The sequence below is a fragment of the Ursus arctos genome, chromosome X (genome assembly GCF_023065955.2).
Source record: "Ursus arctos isolate Adak ecotype North America chromosome X, UrsArc2.0, whole genome shotgun sequence".
NCBI lineage: Eukaryota > Metazoa > Chordata > Mammalia > Carnivora > Ursidae > Ursus > Ursus arctos.
This window is the reverse complement of record NC_079873.1, coordinates 93032430-93048327: the sequence shown is the minus strand read 5'-3', so window position 1 is coordinate 93048327 and position 15898 is coordinate 93032430. Positions and strand designations below refer to the sequence as shown.

At 46.6% G+C, this 15898-nt stretch overlaps 1 long non-coding RNA gene across 1 annotated transcript in view; it reads right to left on the bottom strand.

Annotated features, from left to right (window-relative positions):
- Positions 1-15898, bottom strand: part of LOC113241266 (uncharacterized) — a 65262-nt gene that overhangs the window by 18847 nt on the left and 30517 nt on the right. Inside the window, exons 3-4 of the long non-coding RNA XR_003311497.4 lie at positions 12232-12305; positions 4433-4550 (exon numbers count right to left, since the gene is read on the bottom strand). This is a non-coding gene — a long non-coding RNA (uncharacterized LOC113241266). The remainder of the gene's footprint in view (positions 1-4432; positions 4551-12231; positions 12306-15898) is intronic.

Here is a 15898-nt window from a genome sequence, read left to right as displayed (position 1 = left end):
GATCACTTAAAACACAGACTAAAAGGTTCGGCATGGGGGGGGGAAGGAAAGGAAGGAAGCGGGACATGACGTATAGACTATTCTTTAAGGAGGCTTGGCTGACAAGGGGGACATCGGGTAAAAAGATTTTTGTTTTTATTAAAACAAAACTGAGGTTTTGTGACGGTTTCAAATGCAGCAGAGTATAAAGGAAGAGTAAAGAATTGTTCAGAGATGGGCAGGTGAAAAGGTTGGCATTGAATGGGAGAGAGGATACGCTATCCTCGGAGATTGGCAGAAAATCATAAGAACTATGGTTACAGCTTTTCGATCCAGAGTTCATCTTATTTTGCCATAGACACCAACCCTGACCGTAGGCCTACTCTTAAAGATTTTATTTTATTTTATTTTTTTAAATTTATTTATTTGACAGAGAGAGACAGCCAGCGAGAGAGGGAACACAAGCAGGGGGAGCGGGAGAGGAAGAAGCAGGCTCCTAGCGGAGGAGCCTGATGTGGGGCTTGAACCCAGAACACTGGGATCGTAGGTCTACTCTTAATTCAAGGAAAGAGGGTCAAGGACAGAACCTATAACAAGCCAACACTCAACAGTGCGTGCAAGTTGCCGACTCCAGATCTGGTCATTCCGGGTGAATGTTTAATTTGGGTCTAGCTTTCCCTACTGTGGGTGGCTCTGGACCCATCCCCTTAACACCCAATTGGCCACAGGCCCCAGCAAGGCCAACTACTAACCTTTACAAATTGTAATCAGAAAAGGAAATACATAACGATAAAGTCATACATCATATTCTGGAAAGGGGACAGGAGTAGGAATCATGAGCTCTGTCACCTTCCTTCTGGGGGTGTTGGTTTCCTCATCTGTAAAAGTGAAGGGGCGGGGGTGAGTTGTTTCTATGGCTCCTCCAGTGGGAACCCTCTGTTATTCTTTGACCTCTGGTTTATCTAGGCTTTTCTTGTGGTGGTATCAACGCTCTCTTACACTAATACAAACGGGTGGAAGGTGGCCACGTTCTTTTCAAGCTCCTGATAAAAGGAAAAACTCCAAAGAACTGGGACAATCACAAAATAGGGTAAATAGAGGAAAGTAGGAGTCAAAGGGAACATGTGATTGACCTTTTGCTGTTGATGTCAGTGCTCGGCTGGACAACAGTGAGCCTGGGTTTCCATGAGATCAAGTCAGTGGCTCAGAAGCGGGAAAACCCAAACCACCTCTTTGTCTGGTCAAACGGAGATTGACTCCCCAACCCTGCTGACTTCGGAGGAGACAGTGAATGTTTTCCTCTCTTCCTAACATCCCTCGCAGTCATCATAAGTATTAAGAATGTTCTAATCTATGTACAAGAAAGGGGGATGCACTATTGTTCTCAAGTAACCAACTATTCTTGCCACATCCTCAAAGCTTCCCTGGGTTGGGGGGGTGTGGAATTAAACGAAGGACAGTATGCCCTGCCCACCTTCTCCCATACTGCCAGCTAGGAACAATTTACCCGTGTTCACGCCTAGGCTCCTCACTCCTATTCTGAAGTCTAAAAATACTTTGCTAAGAGTGGGATTGTGAATAAAGATCGTGCTGTCCTTTCCACAAAAAGCTGGTACGACTGATCTATGAGTAAGCCACAGCCTTTCATTTCTTCTGCAGGCTTGAAGATGGGATCGTTCTGTGTCAGCTCTACCCTCTCACGCTCTGGTGACCACGCCGCCTCCATCTGAGCCCGGGGTGGCCAGGGGCAGAGGCCAAAGCAGCGGGCACCGCCTGGGGCCTCACACCAACCCCGTCCTGCGGTCCACCAGCAGGCCACGTGTAGCCACGGGCTGAGCACCCGCGCCTCAGCACTGCACGCCACGGGCTCCCAGCTCCTGCTTCCAGCAGTGAGGCCGGAAGGGTCCCCCTGAGCAGGGTATTGGGGGGGCGGGGGAAGGACACACTGCCGTCCTGTTGTTGGACCAGGGCAGGTCGAGGCCGGCCCCAAGCGTCAACTGCCAGCTCTTTGGGCAGATGGTCTCACCGCCGTGAGAGAAGGGGCACACAGTCGCATGGGGTGGGGAGGGGGGCTGGGGCAAGAGTGTGAACAAGATGGAAAATGAAGGGAACAAAAATGGAGGGGCGGTGGCTGCACCCCCCGCCCCCAGTGGAAATGTCCGTGCCTTGACCCCCAAGGCCCCTGCCTGCGCTGGGATGCAGGGCTCGCTCGGTGGCGTGGGGTCTCAGCTGCCTTCCTAGCCTCGCCGCGTGCGTTCTGCTTCTGCGCCTTACCCAAGGGCCGAGGCCGCTACCCAGGCTGAATCCGGTAAGAGCGAGGTGATAAAGGTGCTTTCGATTATTCTTTTGTCAGTCTAAACATTCTTTCGATGCACTGAGAGCCGCCTCTATAACACATAAAATAAGCAGCCGTCTGTTTCAGGAGCTATCAGATCGAAAATGGGTTGATTCGAGCACAGTCTATGGACTGTGTCAACGAGTCAATGAGTCAACAGACTCCTTGTTGGGCATTGGCTCATGGACAGAAATGAGCTGCGTTCTTGGCCAGACACACTCTTACTTCATCAGTTCTATGTGTCTGTGTCAGGGGCAGGCTGTGAACATAAACTGGGTGAGGAAGACTAAGGGTCTGGTTAACCCTGGGCAGAAGGGGAGCTCAGTTTCTGGACTGTCCTACGGCCCTCAGCTCCGGGATCAATCCGGCCACCCGAGACAGAATCTCTCCTCTCACAGAAACTGGCTCACTTCATCCTCCAGCTGAAGTCTCCAATATTCAGCAGTTGAGTTCCTTTTATAAGTAGGACTTCAAGAATGGCCTGCCCGTGGGGAGAAGGAAAAATACTAAATAAAGAATAAAGTTCTCCTGAGATCTGAAGGTGCCCTCCTCCTTGGCTTTGCCTAAGTACACTGGATTCAAACACTTAAAAAATAAATTGGGTTTCAAGGCTCTTAGTGTTTTCTTGGTAGATAGATGAGACAGAAGCAAACAAGGCATCCAGCTTTCCGACTCAAGAGTGAAGGCCTACAAAGGCATGATCCAGGTATATTTGTGAAATAGGCAACATTTGCTCTCAGCATGCGGTAAGTGCCCCCTTGGAACATTCCCCCACCTTCCAGCCCACGTCCTTGGGTCCCGGTATCTCCTGGTGCCACCTGGACATGCAGGGTCGTTCGTTCCCTGTCCCACCTCTGATTTAAGCTGGGGTTCCTATTCCTTAGTGCTGGGCACCAGTCCAGACCTATCCTATACCTCAGATCAAAAGGTTTTGTTCAAATCTCTCAGGGCCCAACTTCAGAATGGGATATTCCCGTTAAGTGACATGTTTGCATTTTTTTTTTAGAGAGGTCTTCTGGAATTTGTTAGCCTAGATCAGTGATTCTAATGGTAGATATTTTGGGGTACTCAAGAGGGCAGTTTAAGAACTCCTGAGACCGTTGTACTCATTCCTTTGTATGGAACTGGCTCAAGAATCATACAGGGGCTCCTGAGCAAGACCCATATATATGTCTAGAGGTCTGCTAGCCACTGCTGTTCTGGTAGGTTCCCCAAGTGGTAAGAGAAGTAATTCAAGAATAATTCAGACGGGGGCGCCTGGGTGGTACAGTCAGTTAAGCGTCGGACTCTTGATTTCGGCTCAGGTCTGATCTCAGAGTTGTGGGATCGAGCCCCGTGTTGGGCTCCACACTCAGTGCAGAGTCTACTTGAGATTCTCTCTCCCTCTCCCTCTGCCCGTCCTGCTCGTGCTCTTTCTCTCTCAAATAAATAAATAAATCTTAAAGAAAAAAGAATAGTTCAGACACTCAGAGATACCGCTTTCTGGTTTCAGAATTCAGAGATGTAATGCTGGTTTAGAAATCACCATCTACTTCTTGCTTCTCTACTTTTTTCACCGGAAGAAACAGATTAAAAACTGGGTAAGAGAAACATGTTAATCACTGTCAGTCATTTGACCAAAGGCGATTTAATTGCGCAAAAATTATACTGTTACTACACTATTACGAAGCCTGCTTAGAGAACTAACCTGAATAAAATCAGGGAGCAATTCTTAAATTTAAAAATGTGCTTACATGAACTTGGACAGACACAACAGCGTAATGAATCTCGAAGGCATTTGCTGAGCGAAAGAGGCCAGTTTCAAAGTTACCTCCTGTATGTTTCCATGTATATGACATTCTCAAAAAAATAAAAGTATAACGATGGAGAAACACATCAGTGGTAGCCAGGGTTTTGGGGTGGGGGTGTATTACAACACAGGGCTAGCATTCGGGAGCTTTAGGGGGATGAAGGAACTGTTCCATATCCTGCCTAGAGTGGTGATTACATGAATCTATATGTTAAAATTTGTAGATCTGTACATACCTATAAGTCAACCTTCCTATATATTAATTTAAAAACTGAAGTAAGGGATAATTACTTCTCCCACTGTTTAGTCCTCTGCGAAATCAAGTTTACCTTCTATAAACAGTCAAGCGATAAGCTCAAGATGTTCCCAGTCTGAAGAATAGGCAGGAAAAGGCCTTTGGGGAAAAGACGATGATAACGCTCTGAGCTCCTCCTGAAGACGCTGAATCTAAGGAGAAGGTAAAGCACGTGTCAGGAGGTGATGACCAGCCATGAAACGGGGTTTGTAGCCAATCACCCACAGCCTCTCATCCCCCCTCGGAGTTTCCTTTGTGGTGAGAGCCAACTGACTGACTGACTGACAAGGGTTGGGGGTGGCTTTTCGCTCTATGGAGCTAACAGGCCCATTGAGGCCTCCTGTGTTGGCTCCACGGGCAGGGATCAGGCCAGTGGTTCTGATTTTGGAAGGGCTAGAGTGGGAACAGGCTGACATACCTTATTTTGGTTTCCTAGTGCTGCCCTCTGCTCTGAAGATTTATAGAGCAAATGCTTGCTTTTCTGTGAAAGTGATTTTCAATTAAATTTGGTTACTGAGAATTTCCAGAAGGTGAACAATACCTCTTTGGATTATTAGAGGCCCCCCAAAAGGTGCTGCACCCCCAGGTGTGGGGAGTCACTGCTTTTTCGTAACTGGCTGGTCTGGTAAGATGGCCAATTAGTTTAATGCCTCCACAACAAGCCAGATTCCTTAATCCCGCTTCTGGAAACATGTTCAAGGCCCTAATTTTTTGTCGTTCTCTTTTTTTTCTTTTTTCAATTAAACTTTTTATTTTGAGATCATTGTAAATTCCCATGCAAGTGTAAGAAATAATACAGTGAGATCCTGTGTATCCTTTACCCCGTTTCCCTTGGTGGTAATGTCTTATAAAACCATAGCATAATATCACAGCCAAGATATAGACATTGCTGCAACCCATCAATCTTGTGCAGATCTCCCCAGTGTTACTCGTAATCATTTGTTTGTGCCTATGTATTTAGTTCTACGCAATTTTATCATGTGTAGGTTCACGGATCCACGAACACAGTACAGAACTGTACTGTCACCACAAGGGTCCTTCCTGCCACTATTTGCAGCCACACCTACCTCCTATCTGCCCCATTCCCTAACCCCTGGCACCCACCATCCATGTCCCCATCCCTATACTTTTTGTCATTTCAAGACTATTATATAATCATACAGTATATAGCCTTTTTAAAAAAAAAAGATTTTATTTACTTATTTGTCAGAGAGAGAAAGAGAGAGAGAGCACAAGCAGGGGGAGCTGCAGGCAGAGGGAGAAGCAGACTCCCCGTGTAATAAGGAGCCCGATGTGGGGCTCGATCCCAGGACCCTGGGATCATGACCTGAGCTGAAGGCAGACCCTTAACCGACTGAGCCACCTAGGCGTCCCAGTATGTAGCCTTTTAAGATGGCTTTTTCTCACTCAGTAAAATTCCCAGGAGATTCATTCAACTTATTGTATGAACCATACCTCATTTCTTTTTATTGCTGAGTAGTATTCCCTGGCATAGAATGATGTAACACATATTATTTAAGTATTAATTTGTTGAAGAACACATGTAGGGGCGCCTGGGTGGCTCAGTCAGTTAAGCGTCTGCCTTCGGTTCAGGTCATGATCTCAGGGTCCTGGGATCGAGTCCCCATCAGGCTCCCCACTCAGCAGGGAGTCTGCTTATCCCACTGCCCCTCCCCCTGCTCATTTTTTCCTCTCTCTCTCAAATAAACAAAATCTTAAAAAAATAGAACACATGTATGACATATCCAATTTCTTGACATCCTCACCAGCATTTGGTGTTGTCACCATTTTTTATTTTAGCCGTCTGATATATGTGTAGTGATATCTCGGTGGTTTTGATTTGCATTTTCCTGATGGCTGGTGACGTTGAACATCTTTTCATGTGCTATTTGCCATCTGTATGTCCTCTTTAGTGAAATGTTTATTCATATCTTTTGCCCATTTTCTTTTTTTTGAAAGATTTATTTTAGAGAGAGAGCATGAGTGGGAGGAGGGACAGAGGGAGAGGGAGAGAATCCTCAAGCAGACTCCCCACTGAGCACGGAGCTGACACGGGGCTCGATCCCAGGACCCTGAGATCATGACCTGAGGTGAAACCAAGAGTCAGATGCTCAACTGACTGAGCCACCCAGGTGCCCCTGCCCATTTTCTAATTGGATTGAGTTTTGAGAGCTCTTTATACATTCTAGATACAAATCCTTGGTCAGATACACAGTTTGCAAATATATTTTCTAGTCTGTAGCTTGATCTTTCATTGAGCAAAACTTTTTAAATTTTGCTAAAGTCCAATTATAGATTTTTCCTTTCATGGATCATGCTTATGGTGTTAAGCCTAAGAACTCTTTGCTGAGCTCTAGATCATGAGTTTTCTCCTGTGGTTTTTTTTTCCTGCAAGTTTTATAGCTTTACACTTTACGTCTGTGATCCATTCTGAATTCATTGTTTATAATGTTAAGGTCAAAGTTCTTTTTTTTTTTTTTTTTTTTGCCTAGGGATGTCAATTGCTCCTGCACTGTTTGTTCAAAACGGTATCCTTCCTTCACTGAATTGCTTTTACCTTTGTTAAAATTCAATTGAACAAATTTGGGTTTATTTCTGGGTGCTCTATTCTGTTCCACTGATCTATGTGTCTATCCTCCACTATTACTACACCGTCTTGATTACTGTAGCTCTATAGTAAGCCTTTATATTGGAAAGAGTAATGTCCCTCCAGTGTAGTCTTTTCTAAAAGATTTATTTATTTATTTATTTGAGAGAGAGAGAGCAGGAGCAGGGGGAGGGGCAGAAGGAGAGGGAGAAGAAGGCTCCCCGCTGAGCAGGGAGCCCCACATGGGACTCGATCCCAGGACCCTGAGATCATGACCTGAGCCAAAGGCAGACACTTAACCGATTGAGCCACCCAGGCACACCCCCCCCCAATTTATTCTTTATAAACATCATTTTAGCTACTCTAGGTCCTTTGTCTTTCCATATAAATTTTATAATAAGCCTATCTATGTCTACAAAAATCCTTGCTAGGAGTTTGAGAGAGATTTCATTAACCTATAGATCAATTTGGAGAAAACTGACATCTTTACTATGTTGAGTCTTCTAATCCATGAACACGGTAAAGCTCTCAAATTATTAATTTTCTTCTTTGAGTTCTTTCGTCAGTGCTTTATAATGGTCAGGATACAGATGAAACATGTTTTCATGTTTTGTACATTTTTTGTTAAGTTTTATACCTAAGAATTTCATTTTCTTTGGAACAAATAGTATAGTGGTTTCTTATTTAGATTTCCACATTGTTAGTATATAGAAGTGTGATTGATTTTTACGTGTTGACCTTGCATCCTATGACCTTGCTGAATTCAATTATTAGTTCTAGAAGGGGTTTTTTAGATCTCCTGTAATTTTTTATGTAGACAATCAAGTCTTCTGCAAATAGAGACAGTTTTACTTCATTCTTTCCAATCTGTGTGTCTTTTATTTCTTTTTCTTGCCTTGTTGTGCTGGCTAGAACTTCCAGTACAATGTTGAATACAAGTGATAAGGGCAGACATGCTTGCCTTATTTCAGTCTTAAGAGGCAAAGTACTCAGTCTTTCACCGTTAAGTATAATGTTAGCTGTAAGTTTTTTATAGATGTTCTTTTTTTTTTTTTTAAGAGAGAGAGAGCAAGAGCATGGGCTAGGGAGAGGCACAGGGAGAGAGAGAATCACACTGAGCTGAGCGTGGAGCCCGACTTGGGGCTTGATCTCGTGACCCTGAGATCATGACCTGAGCCAAAATTAAGAGTGGGATGCTTAACTGACCGAGCCACCCAGGTGCCCCATAGATCTTCTTTGTGAGGTCAAGGAAGTTCCCCTCTATCCCTAGTATCAAAAACTCAAATTTGGTCAAATGTTTTATTCTGTATCAGTTGATGTGGTCATATGATTTTTCTTTTGTTTTTGATATGGTGGACTACACTGAATGATTTTAAAATAGTGAGCCAGCCTTGCATACCTGGAATAAATCCCACTTGATCATGGTATATAATTCTTCTATACATTGTTGGATTCATTTTGCTAATATTTTATTTTTTTATTTGAGAGAGAGAGAGAGACAGAGAGACAAAATACAAGCAGGGGGAGGGGCAGAGGGAGAGGGAGAAGCAGACTCCCCGCTGAGTAGGGAGCCCAATGTGGGGCTGGATGGCAGGACCCCAGATCATGACCTGAGCCAAAGGCAGATGCTTAACCGACTAAGCCGCCCGGGTGCCCCCATTTTGCTAATATTTTGAGGATTTTTGTGTCCACATTCATGAGGGACACTGGACTATAGGGTTGGGGTTTTTTTGTACTGTCTTTGTCTGATTCTGATATCCATCTGGGACTCTGATGATATAAATGTTGGATCTCTTGTTATTTCCCACAGGTCTCTGAGGCTCTATTATTTAACCAGTCTATTTTCTCTGTTGTTCAGACTGAGTAAATGCTATTGATGTGTCCTCAAGCCCACTGATTCTATCCTCTGTCATCTCACCATACTATGGGCCCCGCAAGTTTTTTTTTTAATTTCTGTTATTGTATTTTTTCAGTTTTGTAGTTTTCATTTAGTTCTTTTTTATAACTTGTTTCTCTTTGCTGCGATTTTCCACTTTTTCATTTGTTTCAAGAGACTTTGCAGTTGTTTATTGAAGCATTTTTGTGATGGCTGCTTTAAAATCCTTTTCAGGTAATTCTCACACTCGATTCACCGCGCTATTGACCTCAGTTGATTGTCCTTCCTTATTCAAGTCCTGATTTTCTTGTTCTTAGTATGAGGGTGATTTTTCATTGTATTCTGGCTGTTGTATCAGGAGACTGTTTAAATCTCTTCCTTTAGTGGGCAGTCGCTCTAGGTTTCGCACACAAGTCCTGGCCTACTTTTGTAGGCTGTGATCTCAATGGCGATTTACTTTCCAGAGCCTCTGCCCTGCTATTTTGGTCTGCGTGTTAATGTGGTGCTGACGGGGCCCCCACGGGTCTGTGTGGGTGCTGCGTAAGGGGGCAGAAGGTGCTCCATCAAGCTGGCTTGCCTGAGGCCTGTAGGTGGAAGAAGTGAGTCTCGAGGGTGTGGAAGCAACTAATTTCCCCTGGTTTTGCTTGCTCTGGCGGCACCTTCCTTGCCTGGGCTGTATACCATCCTGGCATCTCTTGTAGGGAGAGGGCACTCTGGAGACCACGGGCCCAAACAGGCTTCCTGGGCCAGAGTACTTGTGGTCGGATTTGCCCTTGATGATGGCCCAGCTATGTCGTATCTCGTGCTAAAGGGAGAGGAGTCTGGCCTGGTGGGAAAGGAGAACACTTCCCCTGGCTGCTTAGTGTCAGAGGGGCTCCCTGCTAGATTCCCTTTGCTGGAGTTGCCAGGCCCACCGGGGTTGTCCGCGGGCCTCCCATTCAATCCCGAGGAAGAGGCCGCCTACCTGAGCCACCTCCTGCTGCCAGGCTGGGGCTTGGGGAACGCTGGGCCTGGTTCACCTTCTGTTGGGCCGGAAGTCATAAGGCGCCTCACTATGAGGATGCTCCCCCAGTCCTGGGGTCCCTAACCATTCTGCCTTCCTCTTTACGCCTTCTGGAATTCTTCTTTGGTGGCTTCTTGAATTATTTCTAGGATTTATAGTTATACTTAGCGGGGAGGAGCAAGGAGAAATGAGTCTATGCCGTCTTGTCCAGACTGAAAATAGAAGACCGATTTTGCACTGGGTTCTGCTGCTGCTTCTCCAGGAATGACTCAGGCTTTCATCTGCCTCCCTTTTCTGGGCAAGGAAGCTCGGGTGGCTTTGCCTTGGTTAATGTAGCAAGCTCCCAGGGTTTTTTGGTGTGTGTGCGTGTGCGTGCATGTGTGTATGCACACACAAGAGAGACAGACAGACAGAGGGAGACAGGGAGAGAGACAGAAAGGAGAAAGGCTGGCAGAGATCGGCCCTGAAATAGAGCCTGTGTTAGAGCGGGGCCAACACTCAGACAGGACCTGGAGTTAGCTGGGGACCTGGGGGGGTCTAATCTAATGACAGAGTTCATAGACAAGAGGGGCAGAGCGTGGGAGTCAGAGAAGGCAACGTGACGCTGGAAACAGAGGTCAGAGAGTGTGGCAGAGATGTGAAGATGCTCCGCACTGGCTCTGAAGATGGAGAACGGGGGCATGAGCCAAAGAATGCGGGCCGGCGACCTCCAGACGCTGGGAGATGGCTGGTTTGAGACTTCTGATCACCACACCCATAAGACCACGTGTTTGTGTTGTGTGAAGCCATGACGTTTGTGGGGCTGTGTTACAGCAACAACAGGGGCCCGGCACGCTGACGGAGGACAGGTGACCCAACCGGGGGTACTGCGGAGTAGGACGAGTGCGGCTGCTGCTAAAAGCAGGAGACTCTCCCGACTGGGAAGGGGAGAGCCGAGAGGAGATTGGCTCGGAGATGAGACCACTGCGGTCCAACGGGACTATCTGCGATGACGGAAATGTTGTCTACCTGCTCTCTCCAGGAGGGTCACCCCTCGCCACACGTGACTACTGAGAACTTGAAATGCGGCCAGTACTTCTGAGGCACTGAATCGGTAATTTGATTTACTCATTTAATTTCTATTTGAGTTGTAAAAGCCACAGGTAGGGGCGCCCGGGTGGCTCAGTCGTTAAGCATCTGCCTTCGGCTCAGGGCGTGATCCCAGCATTCTGGAATCGAGTCCCACATCGGGCTCTCTGCTCCGCTGGGAGCCTGCTTCTTCCTCTCCCACTTCCCCTGCCTGTGTTCCCTCTCTCGCTGGCTGTCTCTCTGTCAAATAAATAAATAAAATCTTAAAAAAAAAAAAAGCCACAGGTAGCCAGTGGTTGCTGTATTCAACAGGGCAGGTCCCTACCATTAAAAAAGAGCGTGGGTAAGGTGAACACAAACTTATTCATTTAAATTCTTCTATGCTGGAAAACTCGCCCACCCAAAACAGCTTGTATCCAATTAAAGAGGCACCCACAACTTCTCTGGAGATCAGACTCCTCGTAGCCTCCACCGTAATGTAACCACAAACCTAGACGAGGAAAAAACCCATCTAAACAGCAGGTAAAATTGCTATCAGGAAACCCAGAAACTTCCCAGGAGATGCATGGGGTCAGTCCTTGGTCAAAAATCTCTCTCTCTCTCTCTCTCTCTCTCTCTCTCTCTCTCTCTCTATATATATATATATATATATATTAGAAGAACCTAGAATAATGCAGATCACAGTCTCTTTACTCTTTACCAAAGAGTAAAGCTGGAAGTTGAAGCAGACAGAATTTCAAAAGCACAGAAATCTGGGACCCGTTCAAGGGAGAAAGACGTATTCCTACATGCTTCAGAGGTCCAGGGCAAAAGCAGATGGTCAGAATGGCCACTCTGAGTCACAAGACAAGGTCATATTATGTTCTGAATCATTTGAGAAGGCAAGACAGCGAATGACGCAATCTTAGAAAGAAAGGAAGGGAGGGAGGGGGCGGTAGAAAGGGAGGGAGGAGGGACGGAGGGAGGGAGGAAAGAAGAAGGAAGGGAGGAAAAGAGGAAACGAAAGGAGGAAAGGAGGAAGGAACGAAGGACAGAAGGAAGGAGGGAAAGGAGGAGGGAAGGAAGGGAAGGAAGGAACTCAACAGAGGAAACGAGTAAGTGCAAAACAAGACAAAAAACTAAGTCTCCACTCTCCTGCGAAACCCGCTTTTAGGGTGTGGCACAACGCTGTACTTGACACTGCCTTCCTTGTCACCGTCACTTACCAGGACCCGTACGTGCCAGGGCTGGCCACTCACTTCACATACCCTCTCACCATGAGCCAGGAACACCGTGTTTCACCTTGGCCTCCTGCCTTACCTGCCACACAACTTCCAAATTCAGATCGACGCGGTCACCCGCCACTGCCGTTTCCATCTCCAGGCTACGGCGCCCTGGGTGGGGGGACACAACACAGGCGTCTAGACGGGATCGTCTCGGAAAGAATGGTGTCTGTGAAATATTACCCAGCAGTTCAGTGCACGAGAGATCGATACGTGCCAATATGGAAGAACATTCGAGGTGCATTACATAGAAGAGTGAGTGATATCACAGACCTTCGTGTGGCTGTAATCAAAAAGTTTGACACTGACAAGTGTTTGTGGTGATGCGGACAGTGTGTAGTGATGATGCTGGCGGGGGTATAAAATGACTGGAGGTTACAGTGACTTTGGAAGACAGTCTGGCAGTTCTTCAAAACGTCAACCATTGAGTTATCACATGGCCTGGCAATTCCACCCCTAGATAGACGCTCGAGGGACCTGAGAATGTGTGTCCACACAAAACCTTGTCATCGAGTGTCCGTAACGACGTTATTCACAATAGCCCAAAGTAGGGAACAGCCTAGTGTCCACCAGCTGATGAATGGCTAAACACAATGTGGTCTATACATACAATAGAATATTATTTGGCAATAAACAGAAAGACATTAGGAGCTAGGCTGTAACATAAAGGAAACTTGAAAACGTGGTGCTCAGTGAAAGAAGCCAGTCACAAAAGACCACGTAGGATATGCTTCCATTTATATGAAAGCCCAGAATGGGCAAATCTGTAGAAACAGAAAGGAGATCAGTGGTGGCTTTGGGGTGGGGGGAGGGGACTGGTGATAAGGGTGCAATCGTTCTAAAGGAGACGGGGCTTCTTTCTGAGGCGATGAAAATGTTCTAAAAATGGACTATGGCGGTGGTTGCACATATCTGTGAATATACTAAAAAGCCACCGAATTGTACACTTTCAATGTGTGAATTCTACGGTATGTGAATTATAGCTCAATAAAGCTGTTATTTTTTTAAGAAAGCAAGTGATAGAATAATGCATGTACTATGAGCTCATTTATATAAAAACCCAAAGACTACATATGCATGTAATATAAACATTGGGGAATGTATGTAAATATACAGAAGACGATTTGGAAGGGTACCCACCCATCTGTTAGCATCAGTTACTTCTGGAGAGGGAAGCGGGACCGCCTTCTGCGGCACTTCCCTGTTCCTCCACCTACCACTCTGCTTGTGTCTTCAAGTCGCTTTTGTAGGCATTCCTTCCTCTGCCCACCCCTTTGGAATCTCATTCTACTCCTCAGGCTCTCCTTGAAGTGACCCTAAGACCATACCTTTCCCGTGGCCTCAACAACCTCCATCCATCCCCTGGCTCATTCATTCCGCAAATACTCACGGAACACCTGCTAGGACCTTTGATTCCTTCCTCTCCCTCCTCTCCCATCCGTCGTCCCGCAAATTCCACCAGCCTTATCCCCAATTAACATGTTCATCTCTCTCTCCTTCTCTCCTTGCCCTTGGCCTCCACTGTAATCCCAGTCACCGTGTCTCTCCTGGGTGGAGGCAAGTCTCTTCCCTGGTCTCCCAGCTTGTACAGGCCATTCTCCACACCACAGCCAGAGCCAACTTTTACAAAATGTAAATCATGCCATATCCGTCTCCCTGCTTCAAAACCCTCCAAGAGCTTTCAATTACACTGTGTATAATATCTAAGCTCTTTACTTTGACCTAATAAGATAGAGCCCTTACCTAAATCTCTAATCTGAGCCCATCCTGCTGTCCTTGTTTGCTAGGCTCCTATCATTTGTTCCCTCTTGAGGGTGTTTGCACCTGCCTAAAATGTTCTCCTACCATCCACGTCTCAGTTCCAACGTCAGCTCCTCGGAGAGGCTTTCCCTGATCATGGTCCTGACCTTGGTCAGTGTCTCATCATGTCACCCTGTTTTTTCTCTCCCTTACTATCATCCGAAATCATGTTTCATTTATCAGTTTGTTTATTACACGTCTTCCCCACCCCTCAAATAGCACTCCATGAGTGCGGTGCCTCGATTTGCCTTGCTCCTACTGAATCTCTAGCATTTGCACAGTACCCAGCAGGTGCTTGGTGAATCTTTGCAGAATGAATGAGTCAGGGGATGGATGCTCGAAGCCACGGGAAAGGTACGGTCTTAGCGTCACTTCAAGGAAAGCCTGAAGAGTAGAATGAGATTCCAAAGGGGTGGGCAGAGGGAGGAATGCCTACAAAAGTGACCTGAAGAAACAACCAGAGCGTGTGACCCCCACGTTTTTGGGCTTAAGCAACTAGACCGATGGTGGGTGCCATTCTCTGTGACTGGAAGACGGGGGAGGAGTGAGTGGGGGTGGGGATGGATTTAAGAACAGGGTTTTGGACATATTGAATTTGAGCTGTGTGTTAGTCCTCCAACAGGAGAGCGTAAGTAGCTGGCTGTATCCAGAAGTCTAGACCTCAGGCAGGTGATCAGGGCTAGAGATGGAAGTTCGAAAATTGAAATTCCTCAGCCTAAAGACGGTGTGGAAAGCACCGGGAATCACCTTGAAAGAAAGTGGAGAAAGAGAAATAAGAGGGCCTGACACAGAGTTCTAAGGTCTCCCACATTTGTACCCCTGGTCCTAACCTCTTTCTTCCCTAAGTTCCACAACCACTACTTAACTGCCCTGCATAAACCTGATGCGTGCCGAGATGATTGCATAGACACCTGCTCTCCAAAAGCGGTCCTCCTTCTGTATCCTCTATCCCTTCATCTGTCGATCGGGTCTCTTAACATATCCAGAGCTGTTCCCTACCCTTCTATCCCTGCAATAGTTCCTTCAGTCCCTCAATCTCCTCATCTCATGCCTGGAATACAATCGTCTCTTGGCTGGTAGCTCTGCTGCCCGTCTTGCCCCCCACTGCTGCCACCAGGGTCCCTTTAAAGTGACCCAATCGTGGTACCAGCATATAGTCGTCACATCAGCCAATATTTATCAAGTGCTCCTCGGTGCCAAGTAATTCCGTGAGTGCGCTACGTGTATTGATTCTTTACAACGCCCCGAAAGATCGGTACTATTATTATGCCCCGTTGACAAATAAGGAAATAGAGACAGAGAGGGTTAAGTAACTTGCCCAAGGTCACACAGCTAGTAAGTACTGGATACAAGCCCAGAGTCTATGCTTGTCAGCACTGGTCTCTCAGTATAGATTCAGTAAATAAATGTCTGTTCAACGGATGGGAAATTGGGAACGTGGGGCCTGTGATTTCTTTCATGTTATTATTCTGACCTTGACTATTTCATCTTGTCTTTCATCTTAAAATCTCATTTCGTTCAAAGCTCAGACACAATGAAGTTCCAAAATCAAATAACGGATCTCTTGCTGGGGCACTCAAGGGAGTCAGTCGGGGCACAGGCCATTAAGCCTCATGCCTCGAGCACTGGCAAGGTAGGTTGATTTATCGGTCTCAGTGACTAGGGCCAAGGCACAGGAAAATGAGATGGGAGTAAACGTCACGACACCCTGACACCAAAGCATCGCCACCGCAACCATTTCCTGAGAGCTCCGTGGCCACCAGGCACTTGGTGACGCATGTCACATGCAGTCAGGCCTTCTGGTGGCCCCATGTGCTGTCGGCAGGGCTCTGCTCTCCACCGCCCAGAGGGCAGAGTGGGCCCACAGAGGGTAGGTGACTTGTCCAAGGTTGCAGAGGTAGTCA